General features: G+C 42.2%; 1 protein-coding gene across 3 annotated transcripts in view; it reads left to right on the top strand.

Moving 5' to 3' along the window:
- The window catches only part of atxn1a (ataxin 1a), a 118,572-nt gene that overhangs the window by 38,247 nt on the left and 52,994 nt on the right, over window positions 1-27,331 (top strand). For all 3 annotated transcript variants that reach the window (XM_085447026.1, XM_085447027.1, XM_085447028.1), the window contains exon 2: window positions 1,195-1,381. The gene's annotated coding sequence lies outside the window, so the exon portion shown is untranslated. The remainder of the gene's footprint in view (window positions 1-1,194; window positions 1,382-27,331) is intronic.

Raw genomic sequence — 27,331 nt, 5'->3', positions numbered from 1 at the left:
TCGATCAGAGCTTTCTGAGAAAACGAATTGTAGTGTAAAATTTTTTAACATTTCCAGGTTATGAGATGTGGTTTTCACAGAAATACTACCTTCATTATGAGGGTCTGCTCTCAGTTTACTAGAGACATTTGGTCAGAGAAAGAGAAACGCTGTCCTTACTGGAAACTGAGCTAAGTTAATGCGCAAGAACTAAGTAGTTGTGATTTTTGTTTAGAGAGGGAAAAAAAGAGGACACGAGCCTCAAACCGTGTGTCTCATGTGGGTAAACAAAGCGTGGTTACCATGCTGATTCGGCGTCAGTGTATAAATAGCATGGGTGTTTGTTCTGAATAGTCTTCAGAGAGGGAGAGAGCACAACAGAAAAAGGGAAAAGCAGAGGAAGAATCACAAGTGCAGACATTTACAAATGCACATGGTTTAAAGACTTCTATTTAAACAAGGACTGGGATTTAGCAAGTACTACAGGCATTGTGTGTGTGTGTGTGTGTGTGTGTGTGTGTGTGTGTGTGTCAGCTTTGTCAAGAAAGGCAGTGGTAGCAATCACTCTGTCATAAACAACAACATATCTACAATTTTCCTCGTCAAATTTGCAAACCCATTTCTTAACACAGAAGGCAAGTGGAGTTTTCTTGTAATAGCAGCATCACCCTGCACCTCACTAATAGTTATTTATGTAGCTTCTCTTTGTTATTTCTTGAACTTTTATGAACAAAGATCGCTTTGCTATCAAGCTCATTGTTAACGTCGACCTGTTTTGCTCCTTTCCTGCTTCATATTTTTATTCCTGGACTGTATGAGACTTGCCTTGACTCAAGTTCATCCAATGTCTGAAACAAAATGTTTGAGCTGCTCTCGCTTGAAGGACACCCTCCCTCCAAGCTAACTTTCTTCTGAATGGCTGCCCCTCGTGAACAGGGGGGCTACTAAGGCTACAATATTACAATTTAATGGATATTGCTTCTCTATGAGAGCTTAATGTTCCAAGAGTAGCAGTGTTTCTGCACAAAACTGAAATAATTAAGAGGAAAAGAATACTGAATGATTAAGCTGATTATTGTACTTGCAGAGCACTGGATGTGGTTATTATGCTATGATAATTGAGCTAAAGTAAGCAATAACCCAGACCTAAGTAATCTCATAGGATGCAATATTGAAGAGAGAAATAAAAGCCTCTCTGTCTCTGTTTATCTGCAGGGAATTGTGACCACAACTGCCGACATACAGACGTGAATAGACGGCGCACACTTCTTCTCCCTTCCTTTCTGCTGGTGGAGAGATCAAGGCTTCACATCAGGAACTACGACTGCAATCCGTTGTCAGCTCTCAGCTGAGCAGAAGGCTCCACCTACTCGGCCAAAGTAGCTCTGCCTCCTATTCTCAGGTAGGATTCAAAGAGGATGGAGTCAGGGAGTCAGTTGTCTCCTCCCCTCACACCTATCCGGTCACAGCAGATGGCTGTCCCTCACTGAGCTTTCTTCCTGTGAAAAGGGAGTTTTTCCTTCCCACTGTCGCTCCAAATGCTTCTTCATATGGGTTGTCTGATTGTTGTGATTTTTCTCTGTATTTGTATTTTTTTCTTACCTTACAATATAAAGGGCATGTTGTTGTGATTGGGCACCATATAAAGAGAATTTAATTGAATAAATTGGATTGAATTGAAGAGACTTTTAACATGTATGTCTGCGCTTTATTATCAGGCAGATTCTGGTCCAGTTGATCTGTTATGATAACCGTTATGAGTACACAAGCTAAGCTGCTATTAAAATCCAGTAAGACCCGTGGTGCCCGCACAGTCTATGGATATACATGCGTTAAGTTTTAATGGGTTAAATCCATCTGCTGTATTCAAGCTGTCGAGGGATTGTTTGTAGAGGAGGCATGTATTTTTATGCCAGATCAGCGGTAACCATGGAACCATGCACGGTAACATATAAGCATCGCTTATGGTTTATAGCATGAAGGATTGTGATTATTGACCAGTTAAACACAGTCACCACACAGTAACTACAGTGACCACAGTAACTTTTGCTTCATGAGATGACAATATGAGGAAGTTGAAGCTCCAGCAACACTTGGACTATGTAGGACAATTTAATTACTTCCCTCGTATTGCTTATTATAGATAACATTTTAAATAGGGTATGAGTAGAGTAGAAAAAATAAAATAACCAATCGTACAGTGCCTCAAACATCAACAAGCATGTGCTGGGTTTATGATATTACGGATTAGAGCCAGTCATTCTCCCTGGCAGTAAGTCCAGTGACATCTCATACATGCAGTTATAAGCAGGAAAAGTAATATTACAATATGAAATGTAGTTCTAGTACAGGTTTTCTTGTGTTGTAGTTTTCAACACTTAGTGTGTTCTTGAAAACCCACGCTAGAGACCTTACGCTGCGAAAAACCAACAAACGATCCGAGAGCGCTGCGCTAGGCGAGCTAGCTGCATGAGCCAAGCTATTCTCTGACACGACCATACGTAGCAGGCTTTAGTCCAGTTCAGAGGGGTGCGGTCATGGTACACTGACGCATCTCTTCTCCAAGTATATCAAGAATCAGTTATATGTTGTTGGTTCACTGTGCAACCTACGTGAGTCTGAACCAAACGAGTCGAGCTGCAGGTATGAGACCAGATGGGTCGGGCCTGTCCTTTTTCTTTTCTTCTTTTAATAGCAGTTTTCATAAGATCTGAGGTACTTAGGTGTGCTTTGGGTGTATGTGCGTTTCTGTGACTCAGAGGATAAACTTCTTTGAATGGAACTGAGCTCCTGTCCTTCTCGCCGCCCTCCTTCATGCTTTTTGACTTTTGATTTTCTCGTTTTCGTTTTCACTCTTCACTTTCAACGGCCCATTGTGACGTCCCTCAACTCCTTCTCTCATCAATATTCCCTTTCTCTCTCGCTCTCAGTTTCACTACCCATCCTCTAGCTGAAGAAGCTTTCTGCTCTTTTCCCTCTTACTGAATCCTCGGCCGCTTGTATTGAAGCTTCTCCGCCAGCCCTTTATCACCGTCTCGCCAGCTGCATGTTGAAGCTCCATTCTCTCCTATGAGGGATAGCAGGATGAATAGAAGGGCTTACTGAGGGAAAGAGCGAGAAAGCCAATCCCTGCTTTTTGTCTCACTGAACATCTTTTACGGTCTTCCTCTCTCCCCTCTCCCTGTCCTAAACTCTTCTGTGACCAATACCGTCACCGCTTTCTCCTGCTGCTCATTCTGCCTGCTCTGTGAGAGGGGCTGTTGTTATCATGGGATAGTTGTAGACACAGACAATATAGAAAGAGAGGATTTTTTTTGTACCAGTTATTTTAAAAAATATATCATAAAACCCAAACATGATTTTTGGTTCTCGTCCCAGTTGCAGCGTGCCACCGGCTGCTGCAAAATAAGTTTTTGTTTATCGCCCCCTCAGCGTACGGTTATACTCGACTCACCAACAGCATCATTTTATTTTTGCTGTGAGCTACTTCAGGGACTTGCTTCATACCTCTACAAATATGTTTTGAAGTACAGACTAATTAGCTTATTAAATTAACATTGTACCAATTTATAGAGGACTAGTTTTGTGGATGGGAGTGGGGGAGTGTAAGTATAATAAATCAAAAGGTAAGATAAAGAAGAAACAAGGTTGATAATTGGGGAAAGAAGTGAACATAAAGTAGCCTTTTTGGATTTTTCTTTTCTCTAAAATTCAGTCGCTCCCTGCTCCCCTTGTCCTCTTCTCTTCCTCTTTCTTCAGCCGTCATTCTCGCTGACTGGAAATTACACATTTCACTCCCCGCTGCTTTCTGCTCTCTCTCTCTCCATTGTAAATTCACTGTTGACAGTTGCCTTTCTCTGAACACAAAGTCTCAGAAATGAGCAGATGGAGGGGTGACAGCCTAAAAGCTCAAACAATGACACTGGGCGGCAAGTCGCCGTGGCTGTCGGTGTAGCATATAGAGACTGCCAGCTATAAAGAAGCTAAAGATGTAGAATCAGAATGAGAACGCATGACATAAATCAACTAAAATTGACATTTGACACGTGGCTTATGTTGTATCCTGTGTGACTTACAGTGAGTCTAAGAGGAGAATAAGCTTATGTTACAACGCAGCTAACAAAGAGGTACCCAGCTGATTAGTGACATGTTCACCTCACCTGTCACTTCATTAGGTACGCCTTGCTATTACTGGGTTGGACCCTGTTTTGCATTTAGAACTGCTTTAATCCTTTATAACATACATTTAACAAAGTGCTGGAAACATTCCTCAGAGATTTTGTAGCGTCACACAGTTGCTGCAGATTTGTCGGCTGCACATCCATGACGCAAATCTCCCGTTGTTCCATGTTCCACCCGATTGAGATCTGGTAACGGTGGAGGATGTTAGAGTGCAGTGAACTCACTGTCATGTTCAAAAAACAGTTTGGGATGATCTGAGCTTTGTAACGTGGTATCCTGCAGGAAGTAGTCATCAGGAGATGGATACACTGCTACCTTACACAGCTACCATAGAGTGGGAGGCGAGGCACACCCTGGACAGGTCGCCAGTCTGCCGCAGGGCTAACACCGAGACAGACATCCATTCACACACACATTCTCACGTCTTTGCACTGTGGGAGGAAGCCAGACATCTGTGCCTGAATTCTGACCTTAATATCTGAATCTTGGAACAGAAATCGAAACTCATCAGACCAGACAACATTTTTGCAGTCTTCTGTTTATCATTTTGATGAGCCTTTGTAAATCGTAGCTTCGGTTTCCTGTTCTCAACTCACATAAATGGGACTGCTGTAGCCCATCCACTTCAAGGTGCTTTCAGAGATTCTCTTCTGCATGTCTAGAGCGTTATTTGAGTTACTGTTGCCTTCCAATCAGCATGAAGCAGCCTGGTTATTCTCTTCTGACCTCTGGCATTAGGAAGGCATTTTTTAGACCGTTCTCTGTGAACTCCAGAGATGGCTGTATGGGGAAAATCCCAGCTGACTGGCAGTTTCTGAAATACTCATATCAGCCCATCTTTCACCACGCCACGTGCAAAGTCACTTAAATTACCTTTTGTCCCCATAGTGACGCTCAGTTGGAAGTTTGTAGGTTGTCTTGGTCGTGTCTCCACGATATATATATATAAATATATATTACAGGGCGGGCCATTTATATGGATACACCGTAATAACATGGGAATGGGTGGTGATATTAAAGTCCTGTTTGTGGCACTTTAGTATATGTGAGGGGGCAAACTCCTCAAGATGGGTGGTGACCATGGTGGCCATTTAGAAGTCGGCCATCTTGGATACAACTTTTGTTTTTTTCAATAGGAAGAGGATCATGTGACACATCAAACTTATTGGTAATGTCACAAGAAAAACAATGGTGTGCATCATATCATCATCATATATCTGCTCATTCATTTTCTTTTCGGGGCCTGTTTGCAAAATGCGCTTGGCTTTCATTACGTTATTGCACGGAAGGGTTAAACTTATTTATGTCTTGCAGGGGGAAGTCTGACAGCTTTATGTGGATTCAATCAATTTTTTACAGATTGATAAATTTTTTTTATTTGAGACTGGAATTACTCATACCCACTCTCACTCTTGTTCACGGTTAAACTCAATGCTGCCTACAGCAACAGCTCACAGTAATCTCTGAGATGTCAAATGACTAATTAATCCAGTGATGCTTTCTGTAATACAGTTTCACGGGAGCCTCTGGATATCCAGCAATGCCAGGGGCTGTGAGTGCTTGAACAAATGCTCAATATATAAAATAAGCCGACCCAGTCCCTTTTGTTGGTCACAGGCTAAAAAGTTTATTGCCAATTACGTGTCACTTGTACAATACGAGAATGTAATTAACATCAACTCCTCTAAAGTAAGAAATCTAGTAGATCTGGGGCACAGTGCTGCCATGAGTATGTACACAAGTATATAGAGAGGTCATCCCTTCTATGTGTGTGTTTGTGTGTGCGTGAGAGGGAGCATGGATTTCCCCTTCTCTGTTTTCTTGTAATCGCTACGCTCTGCTTTATTTGATCTGGGCCCGACTCTCATAGTAGAATTGAATTGGGTTCGGAGAGCAGGGGAAACACACACACACACACACACACACACCTGAGAGTGCCAACTGCAACAACAGCTGTCACGAATTACAGTGACAGAGAGCAAACGAGAAGAGGGACAGCGGGAAATTAAGGTAGAGTTTTTAGAGTGACCAGATATTATGGTGGTATCTTTGCATCCCTTTTGATGTTGATAGAACAATTAGCTAATAAGTAAAATCATATCTTTCTCTGTACTTCTGCTCTTTCTACTCTATATGTCTTTTGTCTCGCTGTCTTTACTCGTCATGCTGCCGCTCTCCACAAAAACACTGACGCACACACACACACACTTGAACTGCCTCTGCACACTAAACAGTTAGTTAATTACCTTGCTCAGTGTTGTTGGGTTCATCCAGACTGAATTACTGAGAAGAGAGGATAAAGGTAGAGAGCAGAGGAGGCAGAAAAAAGAAGTGAAGTGTGTGTGAATGAATCGATATAAAGAGAGGCATTCACAATTGGAGGAGCGACCTGATTTGTATACGCAAGAGAGCAAAGAAAAAGGAACCAAACTTAATTGAATGTTTCATCCAGGTTTGTTCTTTTCCAAGTAAAAAGCCTCAAAATTTGGTAAAGAAACATTTGTAAGTACATTTCAGATCATTTGCGTATAAACCTATGTTGCATGAAGGTAGTGCTCCATGTAACAGAAGCACAGTTGATTTGGTAGAAGAGAGTTTCATGAGAAATGCAGCTTTGTCTGATTCTTACTTTACTCCCCTAGAACTTGCTAGTTTTTATACAGTAGCTGTAAAGATGTTGAAGTCTGGCTTAATAATCAATCCACCTATTAGTTAATGAGGTCAGTATAATTACCTATTTTTATGGATGTTTATGTGCATGTTTATTTTGTTTGTCTCTTTTTTACATACTGAGGTTGTGTAAAAGCATTGAGCCGGCCCTCATTTCTTTATATTTCACCTCCAAGGAGTCAGACTTTCTTGAACAATATGTCTCTGAAGGTCTGTTTTTCTTCGCTGCATTTTCACTAATTTCATGAATTTCAGCTCAGTCCTTGTACTGGACCATTTTAGAGTCGAAAATCAGCCTTTGCTCCATTTTTTTCTGACACACTCATTTCACTGGCCCCTCAGTTGATTCATCCACCCTTCACTGAAGCTTCAACAGAAGTGGAAGGCCATGGAGGTATTCCCAGTTACACTGAACCGAAAATCAGTGGCAACAGGTTGGATGGAGTGACTGATATAAATTTGAAAATTTTGTTTCAAAATGTTGTAAATGTGTAGGGAGCGTCTACAGCTGTCTGTAAAACACGGTAAAGGCTCTGTCATGGTTTGGGGCTAGATTTCAGCCAGTGCTGCTGCTGGTCAAACTGTAAACGCAGACCCCAACTGGTCGCAGCAGCCCCTCCCTGACCCTGGTTCTGCTGGAGGTGTCTTCCTGTTAAAAGGGAGTTTTTCCTTCCCACTGTCGCCAAAGTGATTGCTCATAGGGTGTCATATGATTGTTGGGTTTTTCTCTGTATCTACTGTACAATATAAAACGCCTTGAGGCAACTTTTGTTGTGATTTGGCACTATATAAAAAAAATTGAATTGAATTGAAGTGCGGTCAAATTTTAATCCACTCTACACTGCCAATGCAGTAAAAGCACAGTTGGATAGAAAAACACACAATGGAGCACTATCAGTCATGGATTGGCCTCCCCGGAGCCTGGACCTCGACATTATCGAAGCAGTGTGGGATCATGGTGACAGAGAACAGAACAAAAGGCAGAAACATCCAACATCTGTGAATGTCCTTCAAGAAAACTGGAGAACTATTCCTAAAGAATGCTTGGAGAAATGAAAGCTGCCTAATAGAGTTCAGGCTGTGTTTAAGAATAAAGGTGGTCACACCAAATATTGACTTTCAAGCTTTCACAATTGAACACTGAATCGCTAAACCTCAAAGACCTTTACACAGTATTGTATTATACTTTCACCTGCAGCTGCCAGAAGAATGGGTTACATGCTATGTAAATGGTATCAAGATATGTATTCAACTAAAATGGGTGGGTGCTATTAGGTTAAAATACTAGTTATAGCAGCTACTTCCAGCATTTTTTAGATGTGTATAAACGGCTAACAGGAAACATAATCTACTGAGATAAATGATCCAGTTTTATTTGGTTTGGTTGTACCTCCGGAAAGCATCTGAGGAATGCATGTGGGGAAAAGAAAAAAATCCTGACGCTTGGGCCTATTCGGGGTCAACTCGGATCCAGTGGGCCGCTGGACAGAAACCCTTCTGTACAGTACGACAGTGTATTTGAGCGAGATCACCCTATAACATCCTGACTGTACATTAAAGTGAAATGTGAAAATGTCATTTGGAGCTGTGGGGTATTGACTGTAATCGGTGTGGAAAAACATGCCGCTGTAGGTCATTACTAATGAGCCATACGCATGCTGGAACATTCAGCGTGCTGAGGGTGGATGCCTGCATCTTCATCTTTGCTGTGTACTGTGTCATTGTGAGCATGGCTTAATATATCTAAGCATTTACTCTTAAATGTGTATGTAAGGGTGGATGAACTGTGTGTGAGAGAGATTTTTATTCAGCGTGGGTGCCATTATTCACATAAGTGTATTAGTCTCTGTTTGGTGTGATTAAGTGGGCTCTTCTCAGCTTAAACCCACTTTTGTTGCTCTTTTCTTTGTTTTCTCTTGATTCCCTTCTGCTTTATAGCATTAAGCAGTGAGTAATGACGGCTGACATCATCTCTGGCTAGGCTAGTCTGACTAATTGGCCAGAGCAATCTGATTGCATTAGATGTTATTCCTTCAGGGCATTCCCTGTCTTCCGTGCCTGCTTTGAACGATATCCCTCATTGTTTGCATGGAGCAACATATTACTTTTGTGCGGCGTTAGGGTTTTGGCTTTATTGTATTCATAGCAGGGTGAAACAAACTGCATCGGATGTGAATTAGTACGTTTGATTTATGGTTTGTGTGTTTTAACCCGAAACATGAATAATTTTAAAAGCGGTGATTGCTGTCGAGCCCTGACTCGTCTCGTTAATTGCTATCATCTAGAATGCACGTCTCAGGACACCTCAAGGATATTACAAACGCACTACGGGGATGCTAATATACCGCTGAAATGTCTTTGGTTATTGTGCGGATGCTCTGGGTGCTCGTGCGAGAAAGCAATAAAAGTTGAAAAATGAAGTTGTGCTTTAGATTTACTAACAGCCATAAGAGCCGCTCATCTCTCTTCGCCTCTCTCCACGTATTCTCCCGTTCTTGTCTCCTCCACAGAACCTGCTTTAAGAGCCACCTTTTCAAGTGAAGTAAAATGATTATAGTAATGGACGCCCACCCCCTCCCACTCCAACCTCTCTCTTGCTCACCTTCACAGTTGCTGCATTCTGTTCTGTACATTAGTGTAGCCCCTGGGATGCTCTCTCCTCTCTGCAGCTTCATGCAATCACACCTCCTGTATAAGTGTGCTGTGAGAGATGGAGAGAATCGAGAGGAGCGACGAGGGAAAAAGGGAAGGCACAGGTGGGTGGCAAACTGGCAAGAGTGATCACATCATAGGATGATAATTACCTGCAGAAAGGAATCAGAAGTCATGCAAATTAGATAATTGACAGGTTTCCCTGTCAGTCACGGTAGGTCTGTACTTTCTTGGAACAAATGCCATCTGTACGATTAATTTCCTGTTGCCTGTGTGATGTTTTTATGCACTTTTTTGTGTGTCTGCAAGATCGCATTCAAGCAGCAAAGAAAAAGGAATCAAATAGAGTACAAAATAGTTCCAGCCACTGCTAATAGCTAGCACAGTTCAACCCCAAAACCAAACTTATAGTTTGGCATTCAGCGGGACAAAATGCAGGCGAACTGAATAAGTTCAAAGGCAACTGAAAACATGCAGGCACACTTCTTATCTGCTTTTATGCCTGGATGTTCTGAAATGGTCAGAAGTTCACAATGACAAACACTTCTCTCCAGGAGGAGCTGAGCTCAATTCAGCAACTTCAGCTTTTAGTGAGATGAATGAGCATGGCCTTTGTGGTGCCTGGGAAGTCTTTATGCTGAGACCTATAGAGAGTTTATTGCTTTTACAACTAGGCTGTATGATAAAGTGCCATCTTTGTCGCCACCCACACTCTCCCACTCACTATCCCCCCACATACCTCACTGTCTCTCTGTTACTGCACCTCTGAGTTTTGTTCCCTTTGTTATCGCCTTCTTTTTTTCCCCTTTTACCTCCTTGTCAACTTTCCCATCATTTTTCTCCCTTTCATCTTTCCAAGTGTCCTGACTTCCCTTTCAGCTTCTCTCGTTGTTGACTTTGTCTCCCTTTCTTCACCTTGTCTCTCTTTGGTTGTGCTTTTATTTTAATGCTGCTATATAATATCCATTCCTAACCTTTGCATCTGCACTAGTAACGGGATCAATCTAGTTCTTCACGTGAGCTGACTTACCTTTTCTAAAAGATCTTCTGAGCACACAGGAAGAGCACAGGAAACCAAAATATTTTCTTGAAAACAAATGTTTTCCTGTGGGAATCCTACTGACCGTATTTGAGAGGAAAAAAGTCACCATTATTCTTGTTCTCAAGAGTGCTGTTTATACCAAGCCTTCATGAAATAGTGTGTACAGTGTGTGTGGCAGGGCTGATGGATTGCCACTTACCAATATCGCTAATACTCCACAGTTATGCCGCTGTACTCCATCCTTTTATGTGTGGAGAGGTGGAGGCTAGTAGCCCATTGAGCTAAACTGGTTTTCCTTCACTTGGGGGGGAATGTAGTGAACTCGGGGCCCTGTGGTCTCCTGAATTGTATAACAATGGCAGATGGGCCTTGGCTGAGGAATTTTAATGGAACAGTGGAGGGTGATAGCCAGCAGACATTATTCAACACGGCCATCTGAGACATGCTCAGACTTTGCACCCCTAGAAAAAAAAACTACTGTCATTCAGTTTGGACCTTTTTGTGGGTCTTTTGTTCCCCCCCAAGAATGTCCTTTTTATAAATATCCATCCAATCTTTTTCAATTCAGGGTTGCAGGGTCACTCAGCTGTCACAGAGTGAGAGGCGGGGTACAGGTTACCAGTCCATCGCAGCGCTATAATATAATATAGCCAATCAAAAAGATCATTCATTTACCATTAGATAAAAACAGTTTGCTACTTTCTTTTTTTTGGATATGCCAAGAGAAGATAAATTACACTCATCATTACAGAATTCTGAATCTTTTACATAATATCTTCTTGTAGGTAGCCATGCATATCCATGCTTAATTGTCTGTTATATTCTAAATGAGACCATCATTTACACCCCTTAGGAAAATGTTTCCTGGGGTCATAAATGACATGAGATGTAAGGACGTTTTCTTTAAGATGTCTTTATAGTCAACCGGCAGAGTCACCTCCTTTTCAGACCTAGAAAATTCTCAACATACTTTCTTTGCATCACTCAAAGAGATCATGCCACCTACTCATGCGACAACTGTTTATGCTTATGGACGGTTTTGAATCACCAGTTATGTATGTGTGGATTGCCTGAGGAAGGACCTTCTTGCTGTGGGGCTAACCACTTCATCATCATATGATCTTTGCCTTTTATTTTATTATTGTGTAAAATTAGTTGGCCTCTTAAGGTATAAAAAGTATTTAAGGTCCTTTACATATCATCAGAATTTCTCCTTTAAATAAAATCTGTTGGTTATGTTGAAACCCCCCAAATTTATTATGAATCCATTCAGGGACTTCATCCGGCCTTGCAATAAAAACATGGAAGTCCACATCACACATCAGCATGAAGCCTTCCGGCTGCCACTGTACATAACTGTAGGTTATGCTGATTAGTGTGTGGGAAGCAACATGAACATAAAGTGAACTGTCATACTGTCATATTCAAAAATATGTGGAAACTGGGGTGGGGGGGATGAAGCACATTTCTGTTCTGCATAGCCTTCTGTAGATTATTGGGATTGCTAAAATAATTTAACTGTTAGTATAAGTGGTGATGAGAGCACAGCAGGCATCAGACTTGAAATATTATTTACAGCAGTTAATTTTTTACCTTCTAGGGAGAAATTGCTTCCTTCTCGGTTGTGCTGACGATACCATGCAGGGCTCTCTCACCACAACTGGAGAATAACCTCAGCTCTGTTGGAAGACAGTAGTGTGTGTGTGTGCGTGTGTGTGTGTGTGTGCGTGCGCAGGACATGTGTGTCTACGGAGGTGTGTGTGAATGGGATTGACAGTAAGGATTACATAAGCGCAGTGCCTGCTGGTGCAGGTCACCGTGAACAACATGAACAGAATGACACTCAGAGATGTAAATCATTACAAATTCCTACACACACACACACACACACACACACACACACACACACACACACACACACACACACACACACACGTGACAAAGAGCACGAAGGCTAGTGTATCTCCATGTGGTCTGTGTGATCAGCTGCCAGATTATCTGAAAGAGTGTGATGAAATTTTTTCCCAGTAAGGAGTAAGACTTTTCTGCTTGTTATCCTCAGCAGGTTGACATTTTGAGTAATCACTTCTAGGGAACTACCTTTATTTCCCTCCCACTTTAGTGTCTTTGTTGCACTTTAGATTGAAACGGCTGAGTTCCTGGAAGGTGTTTAGGGTGCAACGGAGCATGCAAAAAAAAAAAAAAAAAAATCACATTACGTATAAGTGCATGACCAAGCATGCAGGAAAGATCAAGCGCCTACAAAATGTACACATGCTCAGATACTCACAAACACAGTGAACACTTTGTCTTTTGTTATAAACATAGCTTCTATTGCTACACACTTAAAAACCAAAATAAATTACAGTTCTTTTGTTTTTAGCTCTTGGCTAACTTAAAGGCTGTAACAAATACCACTTTTCGGCTCTTGAGATTCAGTAGTGAACCATATTAAACATTTAATAATACCCTCCTGTATCTAGTGTGCTCCAAAGATTTTTCACTAGCTAGAAGCCACTAAATAGCTATGATAGCTATTGTAGCTTAATCAAGCTGGCAATGGTACAGTGAACTGAAGGGTGAAGGTTATGATTACAAGTGGAAAACCCCCAAATATATGTATCACAAAAGAAATATCTAAATAGCAAAAAACTATAAGTATAGCTCTCACTGACATTCTGCAAAGGGTTGTTAAGAGAAAACACTTCAAATTAAAACAATATTTGATGTAATGTGTGTCGTCAAAAGCTAAATGCACTTGTGGCTTTTAAAAGTAATTGTTCGTCTTTACCAGGCATTTAAAAACATAACAAACTACCTCAGCATAACGTATTTATGTCATCCCAGCACCGACTGTATATTAAAGATGGAGGTACCCACTGTTGCATAACCCATTGGTTTGTCCTGTTGAGGTCAGCATCGCCATTTTTATTTTTAGAGACACAGAAGGGCACTGCACACTCACAGGATAACCACGCCCTAAAGCACAGTCTAAGCTGTAATGGATTTACTGAGAGTGTAATTCTGCCAGTTGATTAATAAATGTGGTCACCAGGGAGGCATCGCAAATGTTTATTGAAATTCAGAGTAAATTACACCTCTAGTCTTGTCTGGCTGTGTATAGTTCTGTAACAAGGAAATAAATGGCATAATAAATTCAGGTTGTCATATACAATGTAACATGTTACCAGCTAAATGTTTAAACTTGATGCCCAACACAAGCAAGCATAAGGATATGAAATTAAATGAATTAAACCATAGCTATGAAGTTAGTACACAGGAGCGCTAATGAGATCTCACTGATATATAGCTCTAATATATAGTTCTTGCCCTCTATACATCTATAGAAAGTAAAAGCTAAGAGAAACATTGCCTAAGCTGTTCAAGTAGCAGTTGTTCAAGTCGCTCAGTAAATGTCAGCATTTACAAGGTTATAAGCCGTAATTAAACCATCTGATGACAAGGTTAGACAAGGTTACCTTGTAACAAACGCACTATAAACAATGAGGTAACTTAACAACAGTTCCTGTACTTATTCAGTGGTTAGCTGCACGCACACATGCCTGACAAAAAAAGCATGCAAACACAAACTCCGAGTAATGATTCACAGTCCATCAGGAGCACATTTTTTCCTCTACTTTTGCACACTAACCACCAGCAGTCTCCTACGTGCCAGCATGGAGCGTTCTGATTGGCCGCTCCTGAGCTGCCAGTTTAGTATATCTTAGGATGCTGTTCTTCGCCACAAACTGGTTCATGTAACTCTGCTTTGGGCCCATTATTTGCAAACTGAAAACTAGCAATAGCAATGACACTATAAACTCATCTGGGAAATGTTTGCTGAAGTTATAAATCACATAAGCAATAAGGTTATTTTTCCTATATAACCAAACTTCTGTTCCTACAATGGGAGTTGCCCCCTGCTGGCTATTAGAAAAATGGAGGTGTAAGACATGCAGTGGTTTCAGACTGCTTAGTGTTATTGCTGAATAAGATTACTTGCTCAGATTAGTTGTCTGCACAATACGCTAGGAAAGGGGAGAGTACATACGCTCACACAAATGCAAGGGAATCGTTATTAAAAAAAAAGTGTTATATAGTGTACAAATATAAAGCTGTCTGTTGCTAAGCCTTTCCTGTTCTTCCCTCTCACTGCAGCAGCTCTGCTAATGAACCTACATTACTCCTTTAATAGAAATCCGTGTCTGCTAGCCAGCAAAACTCCACTCAGACGCTCATGTGCACAAAATACCACCATGTTTATACATCGTTTTGCAGGCTCAGACGCACATGCACAACACATACTGTGCATGCAAGGCGAGGCTGCTGCAGATGACGTGTCATGTGTGGAGGACACACGGGTCCAGTTTAGGCACAGATTTTATTCTAAATGAAGCAGGAGTTTGTGAATTATTGAAACACTTGTCCTCTTTTCTTCCTTCTCCATCTCTCTCTCCCCTTTCCTTCTTTAGATCTTTTATAGCTCTGCGTTCCTTTTTCTCACATACACTCCTATGTTCCGCTGTCCTTCCTTCTTTTTTTTCAGTCCCTCTCTTCGATTCTCTTCTATTAAATAAGCAGGAGGGAGGATCAGATTGATTTGTGAAGCAGTAGTTCTGTTTTTGTGTGTGTGTGTGTGCACTTGTGTGGTTGGAGGGATGTTGGTTAATCCGATGTTGTCCTTGGGGACAGATTTGGCCCATATTACAGCTCGCTATTACAGTGTCAGAAATCTCCTGTGCATTGAGACAGTCATTATTTACTGCCGTTCTTCGTCCCAACTCTCTCACTAGCATTTTTATTATACAGCTCCACCCTGCTCTGCAATTGCACGCACACAGAGCCACAGTAGGACGGCCTACGACAAACACGCATTTACACGCATACGCTGGGGCTGTTCAGTATTGTTGAGCAGTTATTTGCACAATTACTCATTTTTTATTATTATTTTTATTAGCGGCTGCTTCTTCACCTCTCTGCATCAAATTTAAATTGGCACTCCTCATTCACATGGTTTGAGTGCAGCTCTTTAAAGAAGAACAGCTACTTTTGGCCGCTCATTTATTCACGAGGGGTCGCCACAGCAGGTCGCTCCACACGTTTGATAAGAAAAAAGAAGTTCCAAAACTTGAGATAAAAGTCAATCAGCAAGGCCTTGCTTTCATTTTTACATTGTGCTAATTAAATTTTATAAATTAATCGTTGCAGACAAATGATATAAAGTCTCTCACACCATTTGTTATACCTGCATGATGGATGTGACTAAAACTCACAGCAGAGTATTCTACAGCTGTGAGGTCCCTCTTTTATTCCCCTGCAACGTTTTGCATACAGCACAGATTTTGACCGTTTTCCTGAAGCCTTTGTTGCTCAGAAGATTCATGTTAGCAACCACTGCATTGTTTGTGTTGCCTTCATGCATTCATTATACATTAAGGTAAGATAAGATAGCCTTTATTAGTCCCATAGTTGGGAATTTCATGTTGTTATGGCAGCAGAGTGGACAGGGCAGGAATAAATTATGCAGTTTGTCGTGTGTTTCCAGGTAGTTTGATTTGTGTTGCTATGTGGTACAAACACATGTATTTCCAAACAATGGATGATGACCAACTTCGAGGGATGAGCTCTCTGTCTTCTGTTGTGCCAGGAAGACGGTTATTTTTTTTGTCTTTTAATTTAGTGCAGCAATGTCAAACTCATTATACATGCTGGGTTTTTCTACTTGATAAAGAAATGCTGATGTAGTAAATGAAAGAAATGTGGCAGCAGAACTCTTTGGACTTAAATTGTAAGAATAAATATGTAAAATTACAGAAAAAGAAAAAGAGAAAGTTTCTGTTAATTCACAAAAAACCTTTTCTTGATTTATTTTACCCTAGACTTATTGTAAAAGAAAATCCTATAGTAGATTGTTAACAAACAGGAAGTTTTCTGTCATTTTAAAAGCTTATATATTACGTAATTACTTTGGTGTAGGATGATTGGACATGGGGGAGGTCTTTATCAATAGAAGAAGTTGCTAGACTGATTCTGGCCCCTGGGGCTTGTGTTTGACACCTGTGATTTGGTGTTATCGGAGTAGTCCTTTGCTGGGAACAGCTGTGATTGGCACATTCAGACATGTGGTCAAGTGCCAATTTAGAGAGCGCTTGATTTCCTTTGTGTTTTAAATAGCATGGCTTGGCTTGCTTTTCAAATACTGCTCGGTCGTGCTCATTTAATTGTGGCAGGCCAAAATCATGATCGAGATTAAAACTCGATTAGCGTTGCAGGCCTGTGTGACAAATGCTATTTACAACAAAGAAACAACTCTGGGAATTTAATACATAAAAAGTGACAACAAGCGCCATCATGCTAACCAGATAACCAGGTACACCGCTACTGTCCTACTGAGCTTATCTTTTCTAATGGCTGTGGCCTCTCATTCTCTCTCTGGCTGTCACACAAACTTCCAGATAAAAGATCCTGACTTGGGATGTTTGTGAGCCTGGACAGCAAGTGTGCATGTTTGTCTCCACAGATTTGGTGTCATGTGACATGCATCATATAGAAGTATGTTAGGTAGATAATGCAGTTAAGCATCGGCAATGAGATGGTTGTATCGATGCATGCAAAATTCAAGAAAATACACAAATAAAAGCCTAATGTCGAGGTTTGTTGCTTTTTAAATATTTTTAATTTGAATAAGTGGATATCGATTTTAGCACAAGTTAATTAATTTGGATGTTACAAATTTAACTAAAGGAGGTGTTCAAAAATAATCACATAAAAACTTTATACATCCAAACAATCAATGAATTAATCAAGCAATCAGCAGATTTATTTATTTTTTTCAATGAAATTTGCCATTTAAAAGAACTTACCTGAGTACATCAGTTTGCAGTTATTGGGCAGGATCTGCTTTTTCTTCTCTCCCTCCCTGTCTTTGTGTCTTTTTCACATCATTGATTCCTCTGTTTTTTCTGTTCTTCAGTATTGATACCAGCTATCACTGGTCCAGTTATTTCTAAAATCCCTCCTTGCTGTTTTTTCATTGGCTTAGGTTTTACTGTAAAATTCAAATAGAACCCAGAGCACCAAGATATTCTCTGCTGTCACACCGCAACAGAGTCCAAAAAAAGCTCTTTCAGCTGATACGATGCATTTACATGCACATAAGTATGTTGTGTTTTTGACTCTCTAGTTCTTTTTATTTTCTTTCCCTCTCTATTGAAATTGCGGCCAAAGGCTCTTTCCCATAACCTTTTCAGAATTGTGTGTGCAATTCTGCACAGAAGTCTTAAATAAGAGACAGATTGAAAGGCATGTAAGCCTCACACATACACCCACTTGCGTGAGCACACAGATACAGTTGTACTGTTCAAGCCTCATTACACGATCCCGAGGGATTTATGTAGGAGATATTTCCTGTTTGGGGTTAGGGAGCGAAGGGAAGTAGTGAGGATGAAATATGACGTAGCAACAGCGGTGGTCTTCCTGTGTACTCTACTAGAACCAGGGTGTTACCCTGATTTTAGTCTTCCATGGTCATTGCAGTCGTAGAGCTGCCATTAGCGCGGTGCGGTTGGTAATCCTGGGGCAAACAAACAGGAAATAGTTGTATGACTCACAAACTGCAGATAAATTTAAGCGGCACACAGCAAATGTAGGCACAATTATTCACATTCAGATAAAAAGTACATGCAGGGTCAGTAGTTTGTAGGGCATAACTACTCCTTAGATTTCCCTTCTTCTGAGTCTAGTTGCAAACTGGGCTTGCTGCTTATCTGAATACATAAATGAACTGGATTTGATTTTTGCTCATGCGGCTGGCTGTCAACCAACCAACTGTGAAGCCGCTGCACGTTTCAGAACGACTGTAGTCATGTAGCAAAATAACCCACATCCTTGAATTTTGTGAATATTTGAAGTTTAACATTAAAAAACAGGAACTACCTCTTAATCTTTTCACTGTTTTTCTAATGCTAACATAAAGTTGTATGAGCATCACATCAAGTTTTATGTTCAGTACATAATTACTTGCAGTGAATTAGGTTTTCAGTCGAAAGACTAGGTTCACTGCAGAAGGCAGGATGTGAGCGCCACTGATTTCCTTTAGAGGTGTCAAGTCATGTGCTAAAAACAGAGGCAATGTAACACCTCACTTGCTGTGTGGATCTTACACATTCACCTTGAGACAAAATAGAGGAACACCCACACCCGTCTGCACACTTTCACATACACAAGATGTCAACAATGATCACTTCATGTACACAAAACAAACTAAAAGTTGAACGGTGTGACAAGTCAAACAAATAGCACTGTAGTTCAACGACTTGGGATTTCTTTTGAATGTGAATAGAGGCGTTCAGTTCAGTTCTCCTGCCTATCTGGATGTATGATTGTCTGGGATTGCTGGCTTTATTGTAGAATTTGGTCAGCTGATGAGCTGCAGCTCCTGAGGAGCATAGAGGGCAAGTTGGTAACTGGTAATTTTAGTGGCTGGTAATTTTTATAAGCATCTCACACCTGCTATACCCTGTAGGGACAATGCTTTGCTATCACATGTGTAACTCTGATATATGCAGGGGGGGGGGGAAGTAACACCAGTCACCTTAAAATAGACTAGAAAGCCATGCTTTTGCTCTCCATAGCAACAGTTGAGCACTGGCTCGCAGTTGATGGAGTGGGCTCTCTCAGCACCATATTCACACTGTGTGCATTTGTGTTTGCATGTGAGTGCGCTGTATGTCTTCCTGTGAGTGTGTCTCTTGTTTATTTGCGGACGAAGCGTTCCAAGACGTTGTTTGTTTGGTTGACTCCATCACTGTGGAAACCCAGAACTAGGAGTAAAACAGTGAGACTTTGTCTCCTGCTAAGCCCGATAATGAAGTCCTCGCTGTCTCTTGTCGGCTGTGAACCCCTAGAGGACATCACCACACAGTCTGTGTACAATTATTTATACTCCTATTTCTGCAATAACACATTTGTAGTATTAATGAGAATGAACAAAGTATGAATCTTAATCAGTCTCGCTTTGCAAAACCTGCTCTATAAGCACTATGTACAGGACTGCACTCAGTTACCTTCCTTTAATCAGTCATGTACGTGCACCCAGGAAACTAACTACTGTAGATGATGCTGTATCTATTTGTAGCTCCAGGGCGGACACAAACACATAGAAAAGGGTGTGCACAGACACACGCACACATACAGTGTGTAGCGTCAGGCACAATATGGGGTTGCATCTCTCCAGATGGCGGGAGCCGCCCACACACTGCCAGTTGTTATACAATATGCATTGTATAACAGCACAGAGCAACAGGCCCCCTCCCTGAAACAACACACACAAACACACATGGAGACACACAAACACGTACGTCCCTGTGCACATACAGGCAGTAAACACATAGAATCCACACAGACATGCACTTGTTTACATGGAAACATGGGACTTTTTTTGTTGTTGTTGTTGTTGTTGTGCTTGGAGACTATTTTTTTTATAGCACATGCTATTTTAGATGCATTAGTGCCTGCGATTCAGTCGCAGGATCCCAGCAAGCTACTTAGATACCTTGATCAGTCCGCAAGACAGCTGGCCAGATAGCCATCCAGTGAGACAGTTAATAAATGTGTCTGTTAGCCAGTCGTACAGCTGTGCACAGAGTCACACAGCTGTTCTGTTGACCAGGCTGTCAGCCATTCAACCAGCTGTGCAGTCAATCAGCCAGACACGTTTTAGCCAGTGAACAGTGGGATGTGCTCGCATGCATTAAGTTAGAGTAAGTTATTTAAATGGCTTTTTATGTTTGGAGGCTTACTTTCTACAGATAATTAGACTTCTGATGCATTTTAGATCACAACTGACAGCAAATTACATGAACCAAGAGTACAAGTAATTTCAGATTGTTAACACAGGATTGCTGATACAGAACAGTAAACACGTGGCCTTGTTAACGGTGCTCTAGATTCAGACTGCTGCTTGGCACAGAACCATCTAGACCAGGGGTCAGCAACCTTTAACACCCAAAGAGCCATTTGGACCTGGTTTCCACGCAAAAGAAAACACTGGGAGCCGCAAATACTTTTTGACATCTAAAATGAAGATAACACTGTATATATCGTTTTTTACCTTTATGCTTTGTGTGAACAACTAAGGCGTGTTGCTTAAATCCATGAAGTGCTACAGAGAAAATTACATTTTATTTATGTAATTAACACATTTTGAACTCTTAAAGAAATATAACAAAAGGAAAGACACCCAGCTGAACTAAAATGATCCAGCAAACAAAAACTGTTGTGAGCCGCCACCCTTATGTCGCCTTTGGGCTTTTGGAGCCTTGACCTGACTTTTAAAAAATAATTGGAAAAAAAGCACTATGCTGCTGAAAGATGAAAAATAGATATTTGCAAAATTCTGCCTAAATATGTATTTTACCTGGTTAATGTGTGTGGCGGGGCGTGGTCTGCGGCGCCACTGCAGGGGGGGCGGACGCACCTGAGTGGGACCCGCAATCACGCCTCGCCGCCTTATGTCTGTGCTGTCTGTGCTGTTGTGTTGGCGTGTGTCGGGCTGTGGGCTGCAAGGCTGCAGCCGGCTGTGTGTGAAAGGTGGTCAATAAAGACATGCTGAAAAGCGTGTTCATGCGGACATCGTCGGGTCTGCCGTGATGTGTTTACAGTGGGACTTCTGCTCCTGGGCCACTGCGCGCGGCGTCTGCGGATCGGGGCTGTGCGAGGTCACTTTCATCTTTGCGCGGGACTGTAAGCTGTCATCTGTGAGGCGTGAGCGCTGTTTGTTTTTAACATAGTTCACAGTGGAGAATGGCTGCTGACATAATGTGGATCCGAAGATCCATAATTGGCCTACCTGGGGTTGAAAGTCTCGATAAATGCACGGCGTTTTGGCGGGTACACCGGCTTCCGCGAATGTGACGCTTATTTTGAGCGATGAAAAAATAATAGAATATAATTTTATTTTTATATTTCAATATCACAATAATCTTCCAATTTAGAACTACAAGTTAAAAAATAACTAACATAAATAAAATACACTTCAGCTAAATACTTCTAATTTATTTTCCCAAACCACGCGGAGCCGCAGGTTGCCGACCCCTGATCTAGACGCATGCAAGAGACATGGAGTAAGCACTGATTTTGTTTCTATTATTCTGTTCTGTTGTCCTTTCTATCTGTATTTTAGTCTTCGCACAAGCAGCTTCTCTGTTTTGTCTCAGCATCACTTTGTTTACTTTACGTCTGTGATGGTGGAAGACGCCACCACTCACCTCGTCTGTCCATCTTTTCTTTCTTCCTTTCATGTCTTACACCAGTCTGTCCATATCTACTCAGTAATAGATACTGAGGAATGTAACCTTTTCACCCAGCTTCCTCATGTAGACATTGAACAGGTGTGTGTGGGTGGTTGCACGTGTGTGTGTCTGTGTGTGCGTACACGCCTAAGTGTGTGTGTCTTGACCTTTTGTCAAGCACATTCCATTCTTTCGTGGCACGCTGCTGATTCGGCTCTGCACGTTTCACAGCCCTGATCCGTGCTGACGATTTTTCTTATTGTGAGCGACTAGCGTGTATTAGTCTGATGCCATCTTTAATCTTAATGTCACTGAACACTTTTTAGGTACTTAAACTAGAGAGTTGTGAGGGGAAAAGAGCAAGAATTTAGTTTTTTTTCTTATATCTTATACCTTTTAGTACTTCTGCTACCTTTTTCCAGCTTTACAACTACAGTCACTTGTTGCACTGCAGACTCGGGTTTATATGTAAAACATATGACTCAAACTGCAACTACATACGAGTGTGCAGCTGAAATTTAGTTCAGAAAAAGTTTTCGAACATAGCTGTTTTACTTTTATTAAATTTGATATTTAAAGCAATGCTGAAATACTTCTCACAGGCTTATTTTTTCCCTTCCACCTCACTTCTCCTACTGTCCCTCCTCGTCTCCTAACCTGATTCACTTGGCCTGTTTTCTGTGTCTCTCCACTCCACCGGCTGGTGCTTCTCTCTCTCTCTCTCTAAGTGCATTAAGAGGGTCATATTGAAAAGGTATTATAAAGGCTCTTTGAGAGTCAACCAGTGTGCCCTTGCAATCTTATGACTTCATTACAGTTTATTCACACTGACACACATGAACACTTGCTGCACAGCTGCAGTTAAAACACATTTTTATCTCTGTCTGTATTTGTGCCTGTGTGTATACCAGCTTGTGTGTGTGTTTCTTTTTTTTTAATGCTAGCAAGCCCAAAGCACCATGTGATGATGTAACGAGATACTGAGCAGAGCAAACAGTGGAATCCCCTAAACACACAAAAACACACACACACACACATGCGCGCACAGGCATGCACACACGCATGCACACACGCACACACACACACACACATGTATGCACATATACTGAAGTTGTTGAACTAAAAGTGAATGGAGCATATAGAAAAGTCCCTCCAGTCAAACACTTGAGTTTTTCCTTCATTGAGTTTCCTGCAGTAAATTGTTGTAGTGGCTCCCCTCTGTGCTCTCGCCTTCAGCCCATACACACACACACACACACACACACACACACACACACACACACACACACACACACACACACACACACACACACACACACACACACACAGTGGAAACTCTCTTGCATTCACTCTTTGCTCTGTCTCTGGGTGTTTTTCTGCCCAGCACCATAAGTCTGAATGACAGCATTGTCAGCTTTATGATCGCCCTGTTTGTGCTCAAAGGGTGTGTGTACGAGCGTGTTGGGAGAGTTTATGACTATAACTGGGATTACCTCACCTAACGACTCAAAGGCAGACGGTGAAGAAAGTCGCCCTCGGTGGAAGGTGCGCTGGGCTGATACAGAAAGGTGGGAGGAATTGAGAGTGCGTTCAAAAAAAAAAAAAAAGAAGGGGTCGGGCGGAAAAGAAAGTGGAATGAGGGACAACCACGGGGAGGAGGGAAGGAAGGGAGATATTTATACTCAGAGTGAGATAAGAAAGGAAACATTTAGACAAGAAGTCGGTTGGAGGAGATAAAGAGAGAGAGTAAAAGAGCTAAGAAATGAGAAGATGACTATGCGCTGTCTCGTTCTGACAAGAATCATAGATTTACTAGGTAAATGAGGCATAATTACATGCAATAGTGTTAACTCTGGATTTGGTTATTTTTTTTGATCAAGGTCTTTTTATTGAACAAAGAATTGCTTCCAACAACAATTATGGCAAAATTAACAAACAGTTGTGCCCCCACCCCCCCAGAACAGTGTAACTAAAACCCAGCCAGAGAGGAAAGGAGAGACAAAATAACATAAAATAAAATAAAGTTACAGATACAAAGTAAATAATAAAATAAATGAACAACAGCAAGAGGAAAAAAAAAAAAACAACCCCACTCACACGCACATTAAGCAATAGTATCCGGACTTAATCTTTCAAAGTAAGTAAGAAAAGGTTGCCATGTGTCATAGAACCGCCGAACCGAACCTTTTACAGTGTAGCGGATCTTTTCCAGCTGAGTATAGTACATGACATCCTTAACCCATTGCCCATATACAGGTGGAAATGGCTCTTTCCATTTCAATAATATCATTCTACGGGCCAAAAGAGTGCAGAAGGCCAGAAGATCAGAGTGTGATTTGGAAAGACTGGCATCACAACATTCAACATTACTACCAACATTCAAACAATATGTGGACTGTCCCACCAGGGGAGAGAAAACTTTAGACTTACTGTATGCTAACGTCAAGGATGCATACAGCTCCTCCTCCCTCCCCCCACTTGGTAGGTCAGATCATAACCTGATTCACCTCACCCCCCGCTATGTGCCAATTGTGAGGAGGGAACCTGTGACCACCAGGACTGTTAGGAGGTGGTCAGAGGAGGCAATAGCGGAACTACAGGGCTGTTTCGAGGTGACCGACTGGGAAACACTCTGTGAGCCTCACGCCGAGGACATCAATGGGCTTACTGAGTGTATCACAGACTACATAACTTTCTGCACCGACTCCATTGTTCCAGCTCAGACTGTTCATTGTTACCCAAATAACAAGCCGTGGGTGACTAAGGACATCAAAGCCCTCCTCAACAACAAGAAGAGGGCTTTCAGAGGGGGCAACAAAGAGGAGGTGAGGAAGGTCCAGGTGTTACTAAAGGACAAGATCAGAGAGGCTAAGGACAATTACAGGAGGAAGCTGGAGTGGAAACTCCAGCAGAACAGCATGAGAGAGGTGTGGAGGGGCATGAAGACCATCACTGGATTCAGGCCAACCAACAGCAGGGGAGCTGAGGGAGGTGAGAATAGAGCCAATGAGTTGAATCTGTTTTTCAATAGATTCGACACCACAGTGTCTGCTCCCACCCCCACAACCTCACCTGCAGTCAGCCTGGAATCCAGAGCCACACCACTGTGCCAGCCTCTCTCTTCACATGTTGCCTCCTGTGAGATTCCTGACACCCCTCCCCCACCCATCACCTTCACTCAATACCAGGTTGAGATGCAAATGAGGAGACTTCACTCAGGCAAGTCTGCTGGACCAGACGGAGTGAGTCCCCTTGTCCTCAAGACCTGTGCCCCCCAGCTGTGTGGAGTCTTTCATAAACTGTTTATGCTGAGTCTGAGTCTGCAGAGGGTCCCGGTGATGTGGAAGACATCATGCCTCGTCCCTGTACCAAAGACGCCTCGTCCCAGTGGCCCCCAGGATTACAGGCCCGTGGCACTGACCTCCCACATCATGAAGACCCTGGAAAGGCTCATCCTGGACCAGCTGCGACCCATAGTAAGACCACATCTGGATCCCCTTCAGTTCGCTTATCAGCCTCGTCTCGGAACAGAGGACGCCATCATCTACCTGCTCAGTCGTGTCTACACCCATCTGGACCAGCCGGCGAGCACTGTGAGGGTCATGTTTTTTGACTTTTCCAGTGCTTTCAACACCATCAGGCCGACCCTCCTGGGTGATAAGTTAGCAGCGATGCAGGTGGATGCTTCTCTGGTGTCCTGGATTGTTGATTACCTGACAGGAAGACCACAATATGTACGTCTCCCACAGTGTGTGTCTGACAAGGTGATTAGCAACACAGGGGCACCACAGGGGACTGTCCTCTCCCCCTTCCTCTTCACCCTCTACACCACAGACTTCAGCCACTGCACAGAGACCTGCCATCTTCAGAAGTTTTCTGATGACTCTGCGGTGGTTGGATGCATCAGCAGGGATGATGAGACAGAGTACTGGGCTGTGGTCGACTCCTTTGTCACGTGGTGTGAGCAGAATCATCTGCAGCTCAACATGGCAAAGACCAAGGAACTGATCGTGGACTTCAGGAAGACCAGGAAACACTTGACCCCTGTTTCAATCCAGGGGGTCAGTGTTGACATTGTGGAGGACTATAAATACCTTGGAGTACACATTGACAATAAACTGGACTGGGCTAAAAACACCACAGCACTTTACAGGAAGGGCCAGAGTCGTCTCTATTTTTTGAGGCGACTGAGGTCCTTCAACATCTGCCAGAAAATGCTGAGGATTTTCTATGAGTCTGTGGTGGCCAGTGCGATCCTCTATGCTGTTGCATGCTGGGGGAGCAGGCTGAGGGTCGCAGATGCCAACAGACTTAATAAACTGATCCGTAAGGCCAGCAATGTTGTGGGGATGGAGCTGGACTCCCTCAAGGTGGTGTCGGAGAGGCGGATGCTGTCCAAGATAAAGACAATGTTGGATAACACCTCCCACCCACTCCATGACATGTTGGTCAGTCACAGGAGCTCGTTCAGTGAGAGACTGAGATTACCGAAAAGCACCACTGAACGACACAGGAAATCATTCCTGCCTGTGGCCATCTCCCTGTACAACGCATCCACTTAACACACTGTTTGCTGCTACAGCTACACATGTTTCTTTTCCAAATATTTATTTATAAGTGACTTATGTATGTATGTATGTATATATATGTATATATTGTACTATTCTTAGTTAGCGTATTGTCTGTCTTGTCTTAATGTTGGTTTAAAATGGAGCACTGTAACAAAAAATAATTTCCCCCAGGGATCAATAAAGTATTCTGATTCTGATTCTGATTCTGATCACAAGGCGTCACTCCAAAAATAGCTATAAACGGGCAGGGTGCAATTGGAACACCAAATATGTTGGATATGGTTTCAAATATGCTTTTCCAAAAGCTACCCAGTTTTGGACACGCCCAGAACATGTGAAATAGGGAAGCAGGCTCTCGTTTGCACCGGTCACATGTGGGGTCAAACCCATCCTTGATTTTGCTCAGTCTAGTTTTAGACCAATGGAGATGGTGAACAACTTTGAACTGAATCACCACGTTTAAGGCAAATAGATGATGAAGAAATGCTATTGATTATCTTGTGCCAAGTCTCATCTGTAATCCGTTGGCCAAGATCACTTCCCCATCGTTCCCTAAGTGATTGCAATGTGGACAGCCTAAAATTACTCAACAGCTCATAAACATCACTTATAACCCGCTTAGCATTTGGCTTAAAATCAAAAATATCATCCAAAAGGGATGGTGGTGGACAGGACGGAAAGCAGTCAGTATTAGAAGCAACAAAATTCCTGAGTTGTAGATACCTGAAAAAGTGTGACTGAGGGATCTTGAACTTGTTCACCAGCTGTTCAAATGAGGAAAAGATTTTGTCCGTGAAAAGAGCAGCCATTGACGTTATTCCCAGCTTTGTCCATATGTTAAATGCCTCGTCCGTCAAGGATGGGGAGAACATGCAATGTCTATGCGGTGGTGCATTAAGTTCAGTCTGTTTAAAGTGCCGTCTGAGCTGATACCATAACTTCAG

Source organism: Copadichromis virginalis, linkage group LG22, assembly GCF_057382275.1.
Source record: "Copadichromis virginalis isolate Kocher_CV1m ecotype Utaka linkage group LG22, C_Virginalis_male_GT1.1, whole genome shotgun sequence".
Taxonomy (NCBI): Eukaryota; Metazoa; Chordata; class Actinopteri; order Cichliformes; family Cichlidae; genus Copadichromis; species Copadichromis virginalis.
The sequence above is the reverse complement of the archived record's forward strand: the minus strand, read 5'-3'. Positions and strand labels throughout refer to the sequence as shown.